This window comes from Symphalangus syndactylus, chromosome 18 (genome assembly GCF_028878055.3).
Source record: "Symphalangus syndactylus isolate Jambi chromosome 18, NHGRI_mSymSyn1-v2.1_pri, whole genome shotgun sequence".
Taxonomy (NCBI): domain Eukaryota; kingdom Metazoa; phylum Chordata; class Mammalia; order Primates; family Hylobatidae; genus Symphalangus; species Symphalangus syndactylus.
Window position 1 is genome coordinate 77,457,968 of NC_072440.2, and position 19,022 is coordinate 77,476,989.

The 19,022-nt window shown below is 49.1% G+C and overlaps 1 protein-coding gene and 1 long non-coding RNA gene across 2 annotated transcripts in view; one reads left to right on the forward strand and one right to left on the reverse strand.

The window, feature by feature from the left end:
- SNX29 (sorting nexin 29) overlaps positions 1 to 19,022 on the reverse strand; it is a 409,777-nt gene that overhangs the window by 26,733 nt on the left and 364,022 nt on the right. The window lies entirely within an intron of this gene.
- On the forward strand, positions 1,018 to 14,897 carry LOC134733592 (uncharacterized). The gene is made up of 2 exons (XR_010117221.1): positions 1,018 to 4,118; positions 12,431 to 14,897. It is a non-coding gene; the product is annotated as an uncharacterized lncRNA (long non-coding RNA).

Genomic DNA, 19,022 nt, shown 5'->3' on the forward strand with positions numbered 1-19,022 from the left:
CTGAAATGGTGCACAGTAAGTACTACTTGAGGAATGGGTGGATGGAGGGGCAGGGAATTTACTTCCTCTTCATCCCTGCTCTCATCCTCCTAGGGCTTCCGGCTGTACTCCTAGCCCAGCCCTGGTAAAACCTAACCAGCCTGATCTTAACCTGTGACTGTTTAATCTTAATCCCTTTATTTTCATGTATTTTGAAAGCCATCCTAATCATTTGTATTTAAAATTTCCTTTAATGTTTTTGCACAGAAGGTAGCTGCTTAAATGTCTCTAATTTTTTCTCATCCTGTTTTCTTAGTCAAAATAACAGCTTTACTCACAGCAGTTGTACATGGATTCAGAAATGAAGATTTTTTCCTCTTGGTAATTGTTTATAATTATCAGCTCTATCTGGCATTTATGTTGCACCTGTATTATCCTTCTTAGGTTGGTGATCTGGTTTGGCTGTGTCCCCACCCAAATCTCATCTTGAATTCCCATGTATCATGGGAAGGACCCAGTGGGAGATAACTGAATCACACGGGTGAGTCTTTGCTTTGCTGTTCTTGTGACAGTGAATAGGTCTCCTGAGATGTGATGGTTTTTTAAGGGGGAGTTTCCTAGCACAAGCTCTTTGCCTGGCTCCATCCATGTAAGACAGGACTTGCTCCTCCTTGCCTTCCGCCGTGATTGTGAGGCCTCCCCAACCACGTGGAACTATGAGTCCATAATTGCACAGTCTCAGGTAGGTCTTGATCAGCAGTCTGAAAACGGACTAATACAGTTGTACCAAGGATGGAAAAGAGGTCAAGTTTACCTCTGAAGTTATCTCTAAAGCAATGAGCAGCTACTAGGTGCATGGTTACATTCCCTGTGCCAGCCACTGACACTATGTTACCAGGCAGAGGTTATTAGTTCTGTTTTGTGGATAAGGAAATACAGGGTGCACAGGGGAGATTACATTGTCCAAAGTCACACAGCTAAGTGACAGACTGGGGACTCAAACCCAGGACTGCTTCACTCCTGTCATGTGTACTCAAGTGTGGTTTTTTTTGGCATCCAGTTATTCAAACTATATAGTCACCACTGAAGCACACATCCTGCCCTTAGTTGTCAGAATAATATATCAATAGCCCCAAACACCTGGAATGCTCCAGGTACCCCACCCCCACGCCCACAGCTTAGGTTCACCTCTCAAGGACAGGTGCTCACTCCCCGAGGTGTCTGGAGAGTCACAGCAGAGAGGCCCCTGTGTTGGCTGATGAGTTGGAAGCTGAGTGAGGAAACAGGAGAGCAGTCCGGGCAGGCTCAGCTGAGAGTCCCCTTGCCCTGCAGAGTGCGCTCTGGGTGGAGACTTGAAGGGTCCCTACATGGCTAGTGGTGAAAGGTGCTGTTGAAAGGCTGTCTCTCCATCTCAGGTTAAAATTTGAAGGCTTCATGGTGACCTCATCTCCTGCCACCCACCTGGCACCGAGCCACTCCCCTTAACCTGGAGCCTAGAGGCTGGGAAGGACCATAGTCTAGACTCAGAAGTAATCAGCCCCACCCTTGCTTTCTATATAACTCTGGATTCCAGAGGAAATGGGTTCCTCCATAAGTCGTGCTGGCAAAGGCCCTGGTCACCCACTCCGACAGGACACACAGTCTTGCCACGGCTGCAGGAGGAGAGTCACTGGCATCCTATCCGTCGACAAACCCTGGAAGGAACAGTCCCGGGGGTTGGGCCACAGAGGAGCCAGCTAGAAAGGGGTACGGTGCATCTGGTGTGTGACAATGGGTTGTTGCTGTCTGTATGCACTTGGAAGTACGTGACACCCTTGCTCTGGGGGCTGCAGATCTTCCAAACGTAAAGAGGGCCATGTGGCAAACCAATTTCTCAACAGTATGAGAGCAGAGGCCCTTTCCCTGTCATTGCCTCCCCCACCCATTCCTTCTTTCTACTGATCATTTTTGCTTCTCTGAGAGCTGGCAGAGTGTCTGTACTTTGTAGGTGTGCTAGGGAAGTGGGACCTCACATAGCTCGCTACCACAGTCCAGGTCTAAGGGCTGGCAGAGTGCATTTCATGGCTCTGCTTAGGGGAGTAGGGCCTCACAGAGCTGCCTACTGAAGCCCAAATCTGCTGCTTCCCAGCTGTGCCACCTTGGACAAGTTATTCAACCTCTCTGAGCCTCAGTTTCCTCACCTGGAAATAAAAGGGATGATGATACCATCTAACGATTATTGATTACTGGGCCATTGACCACAGGCCAGGGGCTGTGTTGACACTGGCTGCATGCAGACATTTCCCCAAGGAGTTCTTGCTGAATAAGTCGGCATAAAGCAGTGGTCAAGAGCTTGCATTCTAGAATCCTGGTTCTGTAATTTACCAGCTGTGTTGACCCAGAGCAAGTCCCTTCACCTCTGTGGGCCGACGTTTCCCCTCCTATTGAAAGGATGGTGGAGGAAGAGAATTTGAGTGACAGCTCTCTCAAGGGCTTCATGAGAAGTAGAGTCTGGCCTGAACCTCCCCATCCCAAGGCCTGACGCAGAGTCAGGAACGACAGCTCATTGAGAAATGCCTGCAGAACAATGAATCCTTCAGTGTAACATTCAGGAGAATGTTCCTAGGCCGCGCAATTCCCCACACAAAAATGCCATCTAGACCCCCCGACCCCAATCACGAAATCGGCCTCTTCAGAATAACGGTAGAGAAACTTCCAGGTCCCCACAGCTGACATAATGTTTTTAGCAGACATGTCCCACGATGCCTTCCACTCCCCAGCATGACTTCTCCTTTCCAATAGTACTTGGGGGTCCACCTTCCCTGAACCTGCCTGTCAGGAGATAAGCTTCCCCTGTGGCCTGGAGGCTGTTCTGAGAGTTTAAGGTCCTGAGTTGCAGTCTGGGTGAGTTTCAATCTGGGTGTGGTAAGGAACCGGCTGTCGTGGTTCTGAGCCGTTGGCTGTTGTGCACACCACCTCTTCCCATCCACTGTGTTCTTAAGAATGATGCCGGTGAAGATAGCAGGATTATGGACTTTTCCATAACAGCCTTCTACAACCAAATCTGCTGAAAGATCTTTGCTCCTACAAATGTGATTCCTGTGGCTTTCTAATGTGATAACTCAACAGGGTGTAGAGTCCAGGGCCTTATGCATTTAACTCATGGAGGGACCTTGGCTGAGACCATTTCTCCCAGAAGATAAGGCTCCTTGCTTAGAACGAGAGGCTGCTGGATTCCACCTTCGGCACTCCAGGATGAAGGAATATGCAAGCTTTTGTAGTGTCGTAAGAGGATGTTCCACCACTGGCTTGTCTCTTCCAAATATGAAGGTGTCTGTCTCATGGGCTGGGAGAAATCTCTAGACCACCAGAGACATCTTGGAAAATCTCCCCCAATCAAATCCACTGCAATGGCAAAATTCATTAATTTCTGTGGTTAATGTTTTCTGATACAGTTGCCTTGTCGAATGCAGGCTGGAAGCGTGTCTGCAGACAGATGGCACCAGCTGCGGAGCACCGGGGCACTACCCACTCCATTGGGGAGGATGAACTGGGACACGCCACAGAAGCGTGATCTCGTGGCTCAGTGGGCGTGGAAGGCTGGGCCAAAGGTGTCACAAGCTTCTTACACAACAACTCACCAGAACAGGTGGCTGTGGCTTAACTGACAGCTGTTACACCAGACCCTGCAACACGAACATATGTTTGCCCACCCACTGTCCCTCCTTTCGGGGAATCAGGCCCCCTCCTTCTAGAACAATCATGTTCAGTCCATAAGCTTAGGTGGGCTGAACACCCTGCCCCTCTGCCCCAGATTTGGCTAATCAAAGTGCTCCATTTCCTAGGCCACAGGCATGGAGGCAGATGAGCTGATGACCCAAAGCTGCATCAGTCAATCTCTAGAATTTTTGCTGCAGGTATCAAGAGCAACGTGATGAATACGATTTTTCCTAGGACTTTTACAGGAGCTGGTGAGAACGCTCATGCTTCAGGGCCTGGAGCTAAACCGTCCATAAGGTACGCAACTGCCAGGATCCATCTTTCCACCAGAAAAAACATGCTTGAGGGTGAAACCAACACGGTCCTGGTGATAATTGAGCCTCTGGATCCAGCCATTCCTGAAGCTAGCCATGTCCCTGGACTTTATTGTTACATGAATAGTAAGTACTCCTCTTCTGTTTTAAGCTAATTGGAAGTGGGGCTCTATGGTTTTGCTAAGCAAAGAGTCCCTACTGACACACATTGTTTCTGCACCTCTAGAGATTCAGACATGTAGCATTTCTGACTACCTCTCATGAGTCCACAAGCCTTACTGGATGCTTTAACTTCACTTACCTATTTAATACTTTGTTTTAAAAAAAAAAAAAGCAGTGATACTTTGGGGCTTATATGCACAGGATTTAAAAGACTGGGACCAACGTCAGCCTGACCCCAAAGTCCATGCTGCCAACACTCTGCCTTCAAACAGAAGTTTAAGTATTAGATCCAAGCTGGGTAAGGTGGCTCACGCCTGTAATCCCAGCACTTTGGGAGACTGAGGCGGGTGGATCACTTGAGGGCAGGAGTTCGAAATCAGCCTAGTCAACATGGTGAAACCCTGTCTTTACTAAAAATACCAAAATTAGCCAGCCTGTAATCCCAGCTACGCGGGTGGCTGAGGCAAGAAAAATTGAACCTGGGGGGTGGAGGTTGCAGTGAGCTGAGATTGTGCCCCTGTACTCCAGCCTGGGTGGTAGAGTGACAGATGGTCTCAAAACAAAAAGTTAGACCCAAGTTCTAACCGCAGCTCTAAAACTTCCTAGCTGTGTGATCTCAGGCCAGTTTCTCATGGGAATAACAGTAGATCCTACCCCTCTTAGAGTTGCAGATTCCATGAGACCCTGCATGGAAAAGGCTTAGCACAGGGCCTGCCACCCAGCAGGAGGCCAGGAGGCGTGGGCTGAATTAATTTAGGGATCTGTTGGGAAGACACAGTATTGCAGGATTTGGACTAATTGGTGACTAGGACCATCTTTGCCAAGCTAATTAAAAAAAAACAGCGTTGCGGCAAACGTGAGCCCTTCTGGACTCATGAGACAAGCCAAGTCTCTGAAGTGGATCCAGTGTCCTCCTGTGTGGGCCCAGGATGTACAGCAGGCAATCAGTGGAAAACAGCTGTTGCTTCATCACAAACATTCATCAAGCATCAACGGGTTTCCAGGCCTATGCTACAAAGCTGGGGGAAGAGAGGAAGCTGCTGGCCTCTGCACCTTTCCAATCCCAGTGGGTGGGAAACGCAGGTCGGCATCAGGCACTGGCTTGCACAGTAGGGGAAAGATGGGAGGTGACGGGAATCAATAACCCACTCCCCCGCCAGGGTACTGGTAAACTGGTGTCAGCACGGCTGTGTTAGGAGCTGGCTGAAGGAAGATGAGATGGGGCCCAGAGTGTGGCCTCAGGGTCGAGGTCTGGTGTGGAGAGCGATTTGGCAGCCTGACAAGGGAGGCTGATGAACAACTACACGCTAGAATGGTTATGACCCGGGCCTCAGATCACAGGGGTCTGGGTCTGAGATTCTGGCTCCATCACATACTTACTAAGTGTGGGTCCTTTGAGACATTGATGACCACCCTGGGCCTGGACTTGGTAACTGCCCTCATAGGGAATAGTGTGAAGACTAAAGAAGGTAATTCTGGCACTCAGAAGTCCTCCATCAGGGCTGACGGTCCCCACTGTTAGTTGTATTCCCCTGCTCCTGTCATTCTCTCCCTGAGACGATATATGGTTCCATAGTCGTTCTCCCCATGCACCAATATTCCATAATACTTCAGGATAATGCTGAGGAAGAGGTTCCACGTCTGGGTATGATGTAGTAAGGTCACCTCCCCGTGTCTCCCCACCAAGTCAGCTTTCAAATCCAGAGCAGATGCATGAGGGCAGCTACTCAATGCCTCAGGAAAGTGAACAGCAGCTGGCAGACTGTAGAGACGAGTTCTTGCTTCTCCCAGCAAACCTCCAGTGAGCTCACCATTTTTCCCCTCCAGCCAAAAGTGGGCGGGGGTGAACAGACCCAGGGTTACTCAGAGAAGCTCTCCAGCTCTGGTTCCAGGAGTAGAGAAGGGGACTCCTCCTGCTCACAAAGGGTGGAGGGAATCTTGTTTTTTCACCCCTTCTCTCATGCCTCAGCCTGCAGCAGTCCTCAAGCACCTGACACACTCAGGGAGGGGGTGGTAAGATCAGTGGTTCCCCAAGGATGCCCAGGTCTTCATCCCTGGAGCCTGTTCATATGTCAGCTTCTATGACAAGAGGGGCCGGCACTGTGGTTACATTCAGGTTTTTGAGATGGGGAGATGATCCTGGACTCTTCAGATCGGCCCCGTGGAATCTCAGGGTCCCAGAGTAGTTGCTGGGAAGCAAGGAAGGCGCCACGGCATAGGCAGCTGGGAAACAGATTCTGCCCCACGGCCTCCGGAAGGCACTAGCCCTGGCATCACCTTGACAGTAGCGTAGTAAGATGGATCTTGGACTTCTGGCCTCCACAGCACCTGGAGAAATATCTGTACAGTTTTTAGCCACTAAGTTTGTGCCAATTTGTTATGGCAACAACAGGAAATTAATAGAGAAGAGCAGTGGGGCCAACCCCTCATGCCCCTCTCTGGTCCTGTCCTCCCTCCACTTGATCGTGGGTGGGGGGGGAGCCTGTCAGCCCTAGGAAGTAGTTAACCTTGACCCAATCCTTGCACCTTAGAAGTCCACTCAAAATCAATCACAGATCTGAAAGCTGTAAAACTTTGAGGAAAACCTAGAAAGTATGACCTCAATTTAGGCTAACAATTCGTAGATACGACACCGAAAGCATGATCTGGGACAGAAAAAATGAATTTCATCAAAATTTGTCAGGCAAAAGACCCTTAGCAGAAAACCAAAAAGATGACTAGAAGAAAATACGTGCAAGTCAGCTGTTCGACAAAGGTCTTGTAACCAGCAAAACTCCCAAAACTCAACCTTTGTAAAGCCACAAACAGCCTAGTTTCTCAAAATGCAAAATACTTGGACACTTACTTCCCCAAAGAGGATGTGTGAACGAAAAATACGCACATGAAAAGATGCTCAACGTTTGTCATTAGGAAAATGCAAATTAAGACCACAATGAGATATTCTGCACCCTTGTGAACGGCCACAGTAAATCATGACAGTATCAAATGCTGCCCATGGTGCAGAGCAACTGGGCCTCTCACACACTATGGGAATGCAGAGTTTTTTTACATTTAGCATAGGACCCAGTCATCCACTCTTAGATATTTGCAGCACAGAAATGAAAACACTTGTTCACACAAAAAGATGCACTTGAATGTTTCTACTAGCTCTACTCACAACTGCCAACAACTGAAAACAAAAGTATCTTTTATGAATAGATAAACCGTGGTATATCCATTTAACCAAACTCTGCTCAGTAATGAAAACAAACTGACTCAACAACTTGATTCTCAGACATGCTGAGTGAAACACGCCAGGCTCAAGAGGTTGCTTACTGTATGATTCCATTTATGTGACAAAACTAGAGGGGTGGGGACAAGGCCTTAGAGGTGGGGGAGGGTGCGGCTAGAAAAACATGAAGCTTTTTGGGGTGATGGAACTGGTCTATATCTTGACGGTGATGGTGGCTACTCAAATCTATGCATGTGTTTAAATTCACAGACGTGAACAAAAGTCAGTTGTACTGTGTGTTAAAACTGTGTGTCTGTGTGAAAGTCAAGGCAACCAGGACACCAGTCAATCTTAAACTTCGGCCTATCCCAGAATATGGGCCCCAATGTGGATTCATGGATGGTTTGGACTCAAATTACTAGTCTGGGTTCCATTTTCTCCCTACTTATATCACTTGCCTTAGCATTTCACAGTAGTGCTACACACCCAAAGATACCCTTTCTCGTGCCTAAAACAGGTCATTAATCTGTGCAAGCGTACAAATGGCCCCATCTACCCTCTGTGTCCCTTTGCCACGTGACTTTGCATTGCCCTCCCACTCTGGTTTCTGCCTTGTGACCCCCACCCTTGGCAATGGGACATCAGCAGCTGTGACATGCTCAGAGCTTGGATGGTATCTGTATGGGTGGGCTTCCCCTGTCTGTGCCCCTTGCTATACATACCCAGGCTGGCCCACTGGTCCTGGGAAGAGGACAAAAGATCTGTGGATCTTTCCATCTCACAGCCCAGTTTTTCCATTCTTCCTAGTCAAGGCTATCCTGTATCCACACCCAGCTACTGACTCCGAGACACAGAAGCCAGCTCAGCCTCCTCCCCCATCACCTGATGCATGAGCAATATGTTAACACATACCACAGAAATACAGATGTTTGTTACACAGCATCAATATGGTAGGAGATAACTGATAACCAAACTAACCATTCTCAGTCATCATTCCTAGACATTTTGAAAGTGCTAAAGGGAGGCCAGGCGCAGTGGCTCATGCCTGGAATCCCAGCACTTTGGGAGGCCAAGGCAGGAGGATCACCAGAGCTCAGAAGTTCAATACCAGCCTGGCCAACATGGTGAAATCCTCTCTCTACTAAAAAAATTAGCCAGGCGTGGTGGTGCAAGCCTGTAATCCCAGCTACTTGGGAGGCTGAAGCAGGAGAATCACTTGAACCTGGGAGGCGGAGGTTGCAGTGAGCTGAGATTGCACCACTGCCCTCCAGCCTGGACAACAGAGTGAGACACCATCTCAAAAAGTGCAAGGGGAAACACAGCTCTGAATTTGCTTGACCTACTGAGAAGAAACCTATCACCAAGATCAATTATACTTCAGTGGGAGAGGACAATTTTGGTCTATAAACAATTTTTTTTCTTTTTGAAACGGAGTTTCACTCTGTTGCCCAGGCTGGAGTACACTGGTGTGATCTCGGCTCAGTGCAACCTCGGCCTCCCGGGTTCCAGTGATTCTCCTGCCTTAGCCTCCCAGGAAGCTGGGACCACAGCTGCCTGCCACCATGCCCAGCTAAAAATTTTATTTTTTTAAATAGTAAAGACGGGGTTTCACCGTGTTAGCCAGGATGGTCTCACTCCTGACCTCGTGATCTGCCTGCCTCGGTGCTGGGATTACAGCCGTGAGCCACCACACCCATCCAATTTCTTAGAGCTGCGTCCACAGCATATAGGAGATACTTTATTACTTTGTTTAAGCAAACCCCACATAGGATGGAGGTCATTCTGCCAAAAAATACCTAATTGCTTCCCTTTTTCCAAAGTGAAGTTTCAGATGCTCCAATGTTTAAAAGACATGAAGTAGGGCAAGCAATTGTAATATCTAAGCTGCCAACTCAAATCATGTTGGGACTGAAGTGAGTTTGAACAAAGTAAAAAACAGTCAAAATCTCTTCCCTTTGAGAAGCTCCTAGTAGGTAATATTTACTCTTCCCAACAAGCCTGTGAGATCTCTGCCACTATCCCCATTTTACAGATGGGCATGCTGAGGCAGAGGTCAAGTTCACAAGGCTGCTATGTAGTTGAGCTGGAATTGGAGCCCAGATCTGTTTGTGCCTCAAAGTCTTGCTTTCTGTCATGTACCGAACTCCTGTAAGAAATTACTAACAGAGCTTTGCTTAGCCACTATACTGAAATCTAACCATGTACCATACTAACCAGTTTACTGAGGTGAAAAGGTCCATTATTTTGGGTGTGCCTGGCACCTTGCAGTCTGGTCTCTGGGCTCAGCAATGTAGGGCCTGGCCAGGGGGGTGACATCTTTATGATACAAGATCCCAGAGTCCCAGCCTCTGACATGGACTGGACCAAAAGCTGGGAGATGAGTGACTGGGTGGAGATACATGGATAAATCTACATCGTCTCCTAAAGATGCTCAGTGAATGTGCTTGCTGTGTGCTCCCCCAGCCCCCATGCCCTGAACAACTTTCTTTGAGACGGGGTCTCTGTTGCCCAGGCTGGAGTGCCGTGGTGCAATCTTGGCTCATTGCAACCTCCACCTCCCAGGCTCAAGTGATTCTCTTGCCTCAACCTCCTGAGTAGCTGGGATTACAGGTGTGTGCCACCATGCCTGGCTAGTTTTTGGAGTTTTAATAGAGATGGGGTTTTACCATGTTGGCCAGGCTGGTCCGAAACTTCTGGCCTCCTGATCGGCCTACCTTGGCCCCCCAAAGTGTTGAGTTTACAGGTGTGAGCCACTGCGCCCAGCCCCTGAACACCTCTTAATACCAGCTCTGCCCTGGATCTAAGGAACCCAGAAATTAGCTCTATACCCTCCTGCTAGCAATGAAAGCGAACCCTGCTGCAGCAACACCTAAACTAGTTAGTGCGTTCTCTGTGCTAGCTGTGAGCTCTTCAACTTTCCGACGTAGGGGCTATAAGTAGTCCCATTTTACAGAGGGGAAAATAGAGGCAGGAAGTCCCTAAAGGTTCTAATCCAATATCACTGATAAAGTAAATGTCATGGCTGCGAGTCAAACCGAAGCCTGCATAACTGCCACCACCCTCCTTACTGATCAGGGCATTCTGCTTGTACCTTTAATGTGAAAGTCATAAACAAGCTTTGTCCCCAACCCTGATAGTACAGCTTGTTTCCTGCTGCGTTAGTAATTTCTCAACCTGTCTTCCCAGAACAAGCTAGTGAGAAAAACATCCTCAACTCTGTCACAGCAAGTTCTCATGTGTAAAAAAAGAAAACATGAAATCCTGTTCTTACTCAACAAGCTATAACCTGCCTTATCTTCTGAGTAACATGTGCTAAGCCGGCAGATTCTGCGCTCACAGGCGAGGGCCAGGGCCAAAGCTGAGCTTTGTTCACCCTTCTATCTGGGCCAGGCAAAACATCCTGGGTGTCTTAGATGAATGAAGACAAGGGGCTTGGCTCATGGGCAAACAAGTTAGGAACAGGACGGCTCCCAGTGGGTGTTGAATAGGTATCAAAGACCCCTTTTCTCAGCTAGGGTCAAAGCTCTCAGAAGTTCCTTAACCCTCCGCAGCCCCATCTTCTAGCCCTTTCTGCAATTAACCTCAAAGAAGGGGAGATGGGCAGGACCTTGGACAGCTCCAATAGGCCTCCTATGGCTGATGTAAGCACCAAGAGGCCACAGCGCTGGCAGGACTTACACAGTGGCTGCGGCCTCTATGCTCGGAGGACCTCCAGAGGAGAGACACAGTGGTGGAAAACGAGTGTGACCAAGTGTGCCTTCGTTGGCGAGGGGAACAGAGGACCCACAGTTAAAATGCAGGACCTGCAAAGCCCCAGCCCTGAAGATATTCAGGAGTGCTCTTTAAGTGCTTCATTTTCGCTGTGACAGTGACAAAGGGTAGAGGCTTGCCAATCGTGTACACTCAGCTCACACTCCCCACGCCACCATGTCCCAGCTGTGAGACTATGGTTTAGCCACTTCACTCTATGAGGCTCACTTTCCTCATCTGGAAAAAAGGGACACTAAGACCAACCTCAAAGGATGTGTGAATTTCTTAATAAATGAAAAGCTGGCTGGGCACAGTGGCTCATGCCTGTAATCCCAGCACTTTGGGAGGCCAAGGTGGGTGAATCACTTGAGGCCAGGAGTTCAAAACCAGCCTGGCCAACACAAACCCCATCTCTATTAAAAATACAACAATTAGGTGGGCATGGTGGCACATGCCTTAATCCCAGCTATGTAGGAAGCTGAAGCATGGAAGTCACTTGGGCCCGGGAGGCAGAGATTGCAGTGTGCTGAGATCACACCACTGCACTCCAGCCTGGATGACAGAGTGAGACTCTGTCTCAAAAAAATAGATGAAAAGCTCCTGGCCTAATACCTGGACCCTGGGAGGTGCTACACATATGTTAGTTTCTCCTCCCTCTCTCCTTTTCTTGACTGTGGAGTCCCAGTGCTTTGTAGCTGGTTTTATAAGACCCAACGAGCCAGCTTCTCAGGCCAGGTCTGGGTTTCTCAACCTCAACACCATTGAGGTTCGGGTCAGATAACTCTGTTGTGCAGGGAGGAGGCTGTCCCGTGAGGTGTAGGATGCTCAGTACATCCCTCGCCTCTACCCGCTAGATTCTGGTGGCACTGTCCCCCATGGTTGGGACAATCAAAAATGTCTGCATTCACTCCCAGCTGTCCCTGGAACTCGGGAGTAAGGCAAAATTGCCCTTAGTTAAAAACCAGAGGAGTAGAAGCATAAGGAAACCCACTTGGGTTTAGTAGGGCAGGGGGCAGCGAGTGACAGGGGAGTGGCAAAGCCAAGAAAAGCAGAATCAAAGGTCCTCTGACAGCCCGTCTGCAGGGAACTCCTTCAGGTGAATTTTACCCATGAAGTGAATTTGCTTTTTGAATTCAACAGGTGAGAATACCAGACTTCCTTTTCAACCCTGATAACCTGTGACCAGTTTCCCTAAACTGACACAACTGCCCTCCAAAGACTCACGATTCTTGGTGAGCTGCTAAAAGCAAAACAAAAAAAAACCCGAAAACAAAAACCAAAGCCTCTCTAATCACTGCCTGTGTTCCTTCTACAGGTAACCAAGTGTGGCCGCTGGCTACACAGGAGAAGAAGCAAAAGGAGCTGCCATAGAGAAGCTGTGAGAAGTGCACGACACCTCTCTGAAGAGCAGGACATTTGCCTGGGCACAGAGGCCGTCTTTGGGAACACATCTTCCACACCGAGGAAGAGGGCAGGTGTATCGGCGGTGCTTGGGCACTGAGCAGACATCTCTAGCCTGAGCATTATTCCAATGGACTCTTTTTCTCACGGAGCCCAAACTATTATGAGGACCTCCATCAGAACCGCAGGGGCCGCGCTGCCCTGAGGCCTGGTGTTGGAGCTGTCCTGGTTAGCACCTTGTCACCATGATCCCCTGGGGTCGAGTGGGATCCCCTGCCACCCTCATCGTGCACTCTATACATGTTAGATTTATGCACCAAAGTCCCCTTTTGCCCTGGAAGGCTTTTGAGGTACAGTGGACCCCATGTGGCCCACAGATGTTTTAAGGGAACAAAGGAGTTTCCAACCAACTTAAACATCAGATTTTATATCAAGATGTGCATTTCTGCCACCTCTTGAAAAGCTCAAGGACTTTTATCCAGCTAGTTGCACTCCTATATAACAGGAATCAGCCGGGTGAGGAGTGGCTAATCCCTTTATATGGAGCCTAGGAGCTGCACTCCACACCACTCCCTGCTGACAACTCAATGGCTTAATTCACTCATATGACCCACCCAGACCTACAGGCACCTTAGTTTGCTATGGCATCCCAGTTGAGAGAGGTAAATTTGGGGTGCCTGTTGATGCTGGAAGATCACACGACCAAGGCCCCAATTCTGTGTGTCAGTCCAGGTGGCGGGCTGTCTCTTACCTCCAAATAATACACCTGGTTGATAATGATAAGGCTAAGTAAGAAATGAGGACAAAAGGCTGCAGTGGGTGACAGGGGCTGCTCTGTGATGTGACAGGTCTGTCCAGGAGCCCCACTGCTGGCGGAGGGAGGTGCAACATTAGTGTGTCACTTCCTGTGGTGTGCAAATACGCATCAACACATCAGAAAAGGGGCGAAAGACTCAAACAGCCTCTTAGCATCTAAGGTATCCCAGGACCCACAGGGCCACAGGTACCACCCCACAAACAGTGATTACGGCTGACTTTCCAGGCAGCTACTGCGTATTCTGCAAACCACTCTATAGGAGAATCAGCTGCCCTTTGGGCAAAACGGCAGCAAAGTGTCCTTTGTGGCCTCAGATGGCTGCCGGTTCCAGAATCCAGTTTGTTCAGAGAGAGGCCCTGCCTGGCAAAGGCGGCCGCGTTTCTCAGCAGAGCTGTGGAGTTGAACCTGTCCCTCCCGGAGGTGTGATGTGGGCTGTGGCTTGCAAAGGCACCATCGTTTCCCCTTGCTGCCCTTGATGACTTGTTGGTGGCACTCTTCCCCACAGACGAGGGGTACAGGGATGCCACCACAGCTGCGCTGCGCTGTGCCACCTGCTCCCTGGGTTCGCAGCCAACTTGGCAGCAGAGGAGGACAGCCTGCTATTCTTAACGCTCTGGGGCTAGGTGTTGATTCTGCAGCTCTCTCACACAGGGGAAGCCTTCTCTGGGAGACACTGGCTCCCTTCGCTAGGCTGACCACGCTCTCTTCAGCTTTCGCACCTCCTCCTGCCTCTGCCCCACGGGCTCCAGGCTCCTGCCCTGTCCCCAGCTTCCATCCGAGGCCAACGCCTCTTCCTGCCCTCTCTTTCCCTGGGCACCTGACCCCAACCTCGTAACTTCTGCGATCCCCCATACGTCAGCCAATTCCATGTTTTATATCAGGAAATCGCATCCCAAAGACTGTTTCCCAATTCCTGAGAGAGACTGGGATTTAAGACGGTGAACTCAGAATTCCTGCAAGTTCTTAGCAATTCTCCAAATCCTAAGTTATTCTTAAACTATTAGTTAACATCCTTCCCACTACTTATCCATTATCAGAGAAATCTAAAACTGTTTGCTTAATATTTAGTAGGATTTGCAAAACACGATACCCTAGAATGAATACACAAAGGCTGGGAAAGACAACTGAATGCTGTTGGGTGCTGCTGAAAGAATCACACAACATGGGCCCCTGCTACCAAGGCTCATGACACTACACAGTCTAGTGTCCAGAATGCCAATTTAAGGACTTATTGTGCTTCCCAAACTTGTTACTTCTTGGAATGCCACTAACAGAAAGTATACAATTCACATAAACATATTAGTATTTATTTGCAAGAATGATTCATTGTTTGCAGTAGACAGAGCCAAGAACGCACAGTTAGAACATGGCATCAGTGCAAGGCAATCCTGACTAATGAGATCGTGACCACGTCTCTCCCACATGTTCCTGTCCTGGTTCCTGCAAACGGCCACCCAGACCTGCAGCTCTGTGTGGTGACACCTCCTGCTCCTGCTCTATCGGTGTGGATTCCTCCAAACTGTGATTGCTACACCTTAATTATCAGCAGGACGGTTATAACACACTTCTCCGATGTCTTCACTGGTTTTTCTTGTGATGTGAGATGGGAGAAGACATACATTTCCTGAGGCATGCCTGGGAGAAACTGCCATCTGAAGCCGGCTCAGAGGCGGCCATCCTAGGACACGTTTACTCTGCTCTCGCCTGGCTCCGGGCCTGCCTTCAGGATGCACGTAGACCGGTTTCTGACACCAATGCTTCCTTTTCATCACATCTGCTCCCAAGTGGGCTTCCCCTCCTTGTCCCCTTGACCTCTCTGAACCCAGATATTCAGCCTCAAAAACTCAGCCTCTTCTGCTGCTCCCCTTCCATTGCCCCAGCAGGCAGCCTAGTCACCTACTCAAGTCTCACTGTCCTCATCCCAGAGAGTGGCAATGCCACTGTTGCCCCCTTGCCATGAGGACCATGGGGCAGATGGTGCTGCACACTTGAGAGTGGGGTCCCACGTCCCCTCTTGGTAGGGCCTTCCAAACCCATGTCCCTCTTTCCTCTTGGCCATCTCGGTCACGCCCTCCCTGCCTTCTGTCTGCAACATGATGAGGGCATCCTAGCCCATCTCCCAATCCATCCACTATACCCAGTCCTGGCGTGGTCTTTGGAGAGCACAGCCGTGAGCTCACACACCTGCAAGGGCTCCAGCCCCCAGAGACCAAGACCTCCACCCCAGGTCCCAGTGCGCCCTGACCACAGGGCCAAGTGCCCTGTTCTCCAGCCATAGCGATGACTTGGGGCTCCCCGCTCCTTGCAGCTGTTCTGCACACCTGGAAAGAGTGGCTTCCCCTTCGATCCAGATCAAACCCTGCATATCAAATTGGTATAAGAGGGTGGCCTTTCGTGATGTTGGGAAACATTTAAAATGCACACACCCCCTAAGCCAGAATGCCTCCTAGACATCAAACCTGTAGCTCTACCTGCCAAAATATGTATCCATTGAGATGTTCCAGACTACAGTCTGAGGGAGAAAAATCTGGAAACCTCTTAACTGTTCAAGTAGCGCAATGGTGAAATAAATTATGAAACAGCCATTACAATGGATACTATTAGCTTTCAGAAGGACTGACCCAGTTTTATTAAGAAAGGTGGCCAGGCAGCTGGCTCACGCCTGTAATCCCAGCACTTTGGGAGGCCAAGGCGGGTGGATCACTGGAGGTCAGGAGTTTGAGACACGCCTGGCCAACATGAAGAAACCCCGTCTCTACTAAAAATACAAAAATTAGCTGGGCGTCATAGTGGGTACTTGTAATTCCAGCTACTCGGAAAGCTGAGGTAGGAGAATCGCTTGAACCCGGAAGGCGGAAATTGCAGTGAGCTGAGATTGCGCCACTACACTCTAGCCTGGGCGACAAGAGCAAAACTGTTCCAAAAAAAAAAAAAAAAGGCAAATTTCAGAACAGTGGAGTTTCTATATGACTTACATAAGTATTGATGATTTCTGCAAAGTTATAGAAGAGACTTGACAGTGAGTGCAAGAGTAGGTGTGCATGGGGTGGGTGCTGTTTACTTCCTCATCTTCTATCTTTCTGTAGTGTTTTAGGGTTTTTCCACACTAGAAGTTCATCACTTTCCCTAAAATATCTGCTCCCCACAATCTCCTTCCCCGAGGCTCCCTTTCTGTTGGTAGAAACAGTGACACACATACGGTGCTTACTATGTGTGATGCGCTGTTCTAAAAGCTTCTAAAAGACCACTTTCCTCAGTGGAAGAGCGGAAGACTATCAGCGACTCTAAAATCAACACCTCACTTTCCATGTGGCTACCAGGGGTCTCAAACTCACCTGCCTTAGAGGGCCAGGTGGCTAATGTAAGTCAGCAGAGGAGGCCCAGGGTAAAAGCAAGAGGGAGTAGTTGGAACGTTGCCGAACTGGGACACGCTCACCCATGGACAGTCACGTGCGTGGACATTTTATTGAGCACACACCTAACCAGCAGGCCCACAGGTTTGAGATCTCTTGCACGACATCACCACTCCTTCCTGTCTACTGGGCAATGCTGAGGACTGTGGAGTCTGGAAGGTTCTGACCAGTCCACAAAACAAGGGAAGTCAAAAGTTGCTACTTCCTGTTAGCCGTGACTTGCAAAGCAGCTTAGATTCAAGTGACCCCTGGCAGTGCACAGGTCAGGGCATGGCATCGCTGAGCTAAATGTAACCGGCTCACCGGGAGAACAAGGCAGCTCATATTTCAGCAAAAAATGGATATATTTCACAATCCTAAGAGAGAATGCAGCAGCAAAGGGGGGCGGGGGTGGGGGAAACCCAGACTGGGTTTTCTGCTGAAAATCCAGTTGGGAATTTGTGCTGTGACCTACATTACTCTGCTGCCTTCCAGCCCCCTAACTTTCTCTCTCCTCAAGGAGCAGCAGAACATAATGTATTTCCCAAAGTTAATTACTCTGCAGAAAACCATTTTAACAATGTGCTAAACGACAGCACAGCAAATCACTGAAGCTGTCACCGATTTGCGGTCCAGTTTCACTAAGCGAATTCTCGGAGTCCGAGCCTCCCTCCACAAATGGTACCTCACATCTCCCCGGGGATCTCTGCCATCTGCAAAGTGTCATGTCTCTCAGTAACCACCATTTCCCCAAATGTCAGACGACAAACACAGCACGGGGCTTCCAAAAGATGTGGGCGTTGGGAGGCTGGTACTCATCTGTTCCTTGTCTTGGGGAGTAGACTCTGGTGCCCCCCGCCCCAGGCCACACTGATATACAGAGTTCAAAATAGAAAAGAAATGCCCCACTTCCCACCGACCTACTTTCCAATTCAGAGCTGGCATTAGCAAGGGAGGCAACGGGAGGCAGAGAGACTGGGAGGAAAAACTCAACCTGCCGATTCTTCAACTCAGATTTGTGCAGATGGCAGATTACTTAGAAGTCATGATGCCTCTTACAGAACACAGTGAAATATGGACACGTCAAATGGAATTAAAAAACAGAAGAGTGTGTGTGAAAGCAGGTCCCATCTAATACTAGACCGAAAGTTTTAAGTAATATTTGTGAGGAAAAACAGACGCAATTTCTACCCACTGGTTTTTATCTTTCCTGCCCACCTTCTCAGTTCCCAAACCGGAATGGGACCACCATTCCTGAAGCTGACGAGTGGCCCTGTTCATAGAACACAGAGGGACACAGTGTGCAAACCAAATGCATCATGAGTAACGTGGATGTCCGCCGATTCAAATGGAGGGCCCGTGAGAAGAGCGGGGAAGAGCCAGGACTGCAAACTCCAGAGCCACGTGGTCATGCAGGCAAGCGATCCACCCAAGTGTATGACATAACCAGGCAAACAACATGGAGGGGAAGCTGGCTCAGTGCCCAGGAGACAACAGGAGATGGGGGTTCGGTGGACATGGGGCACCCAAGTGTGGGAGAGTGGGGAAATGGGGCTGTGACCAATTCTTCTGATTTTTCAAGAGAAGCTAGGCTGGGCGTGGTGGCTCACACCTGTAATTGCAGCACTTTGCGAGGCTGAGGTAGGTGGATCACCTTAGGTCAGAAGTTCGAGACCAGCCTGGCCAACATGGCAAAATCCCATCTCTACTATAAAAAACACAAAAATTAGCTGAGTGTGGTGACACATGCCTGTAATCTCAGCTATTCAGAGGGTGAGGCGGTACAATCACTTGAACCCAGGAGGTAGAGGTTGCAATGAGCCAAGATTGTGCCACTGCACTCCAGTCTGGGCAACAGAGTGAGAACTTGTCTCAAAAAAAGGAAGCTTGATGTCTGGATTTTTTTATCTGACACCTTCTAATTATTTGATTTGGGCAAGTACTTGAATTAAGAAAAATAACAGGCTGCGTGCAGTGGCTCACACCTGTAATCCCAGGACTTCGGGAGGCCAAGGCTGGGGGATCACGGGGTCAGGAGACTGAGACCATCCTGGCTAACACAGTGAAATCTCATCTCTACTAAAAATAAAAATAAAAATTAGCTGGGCGTGCTAGCAGGCGCCTGTAGTCCCAGCTACTCGGGAGGCTGAGGCAGGAGCATGGCTTAAATGCGGGAGGCACAGCTTGTAGTGAGCCGAGATCGCACCACTGGACTCCAGCCTGGGCAACAGAGCAAGACTTCGTCTCAAAAAAAAAAAAAAAAAAAAAAAAAAGAAGAAGAAGAAAAATAAATAACA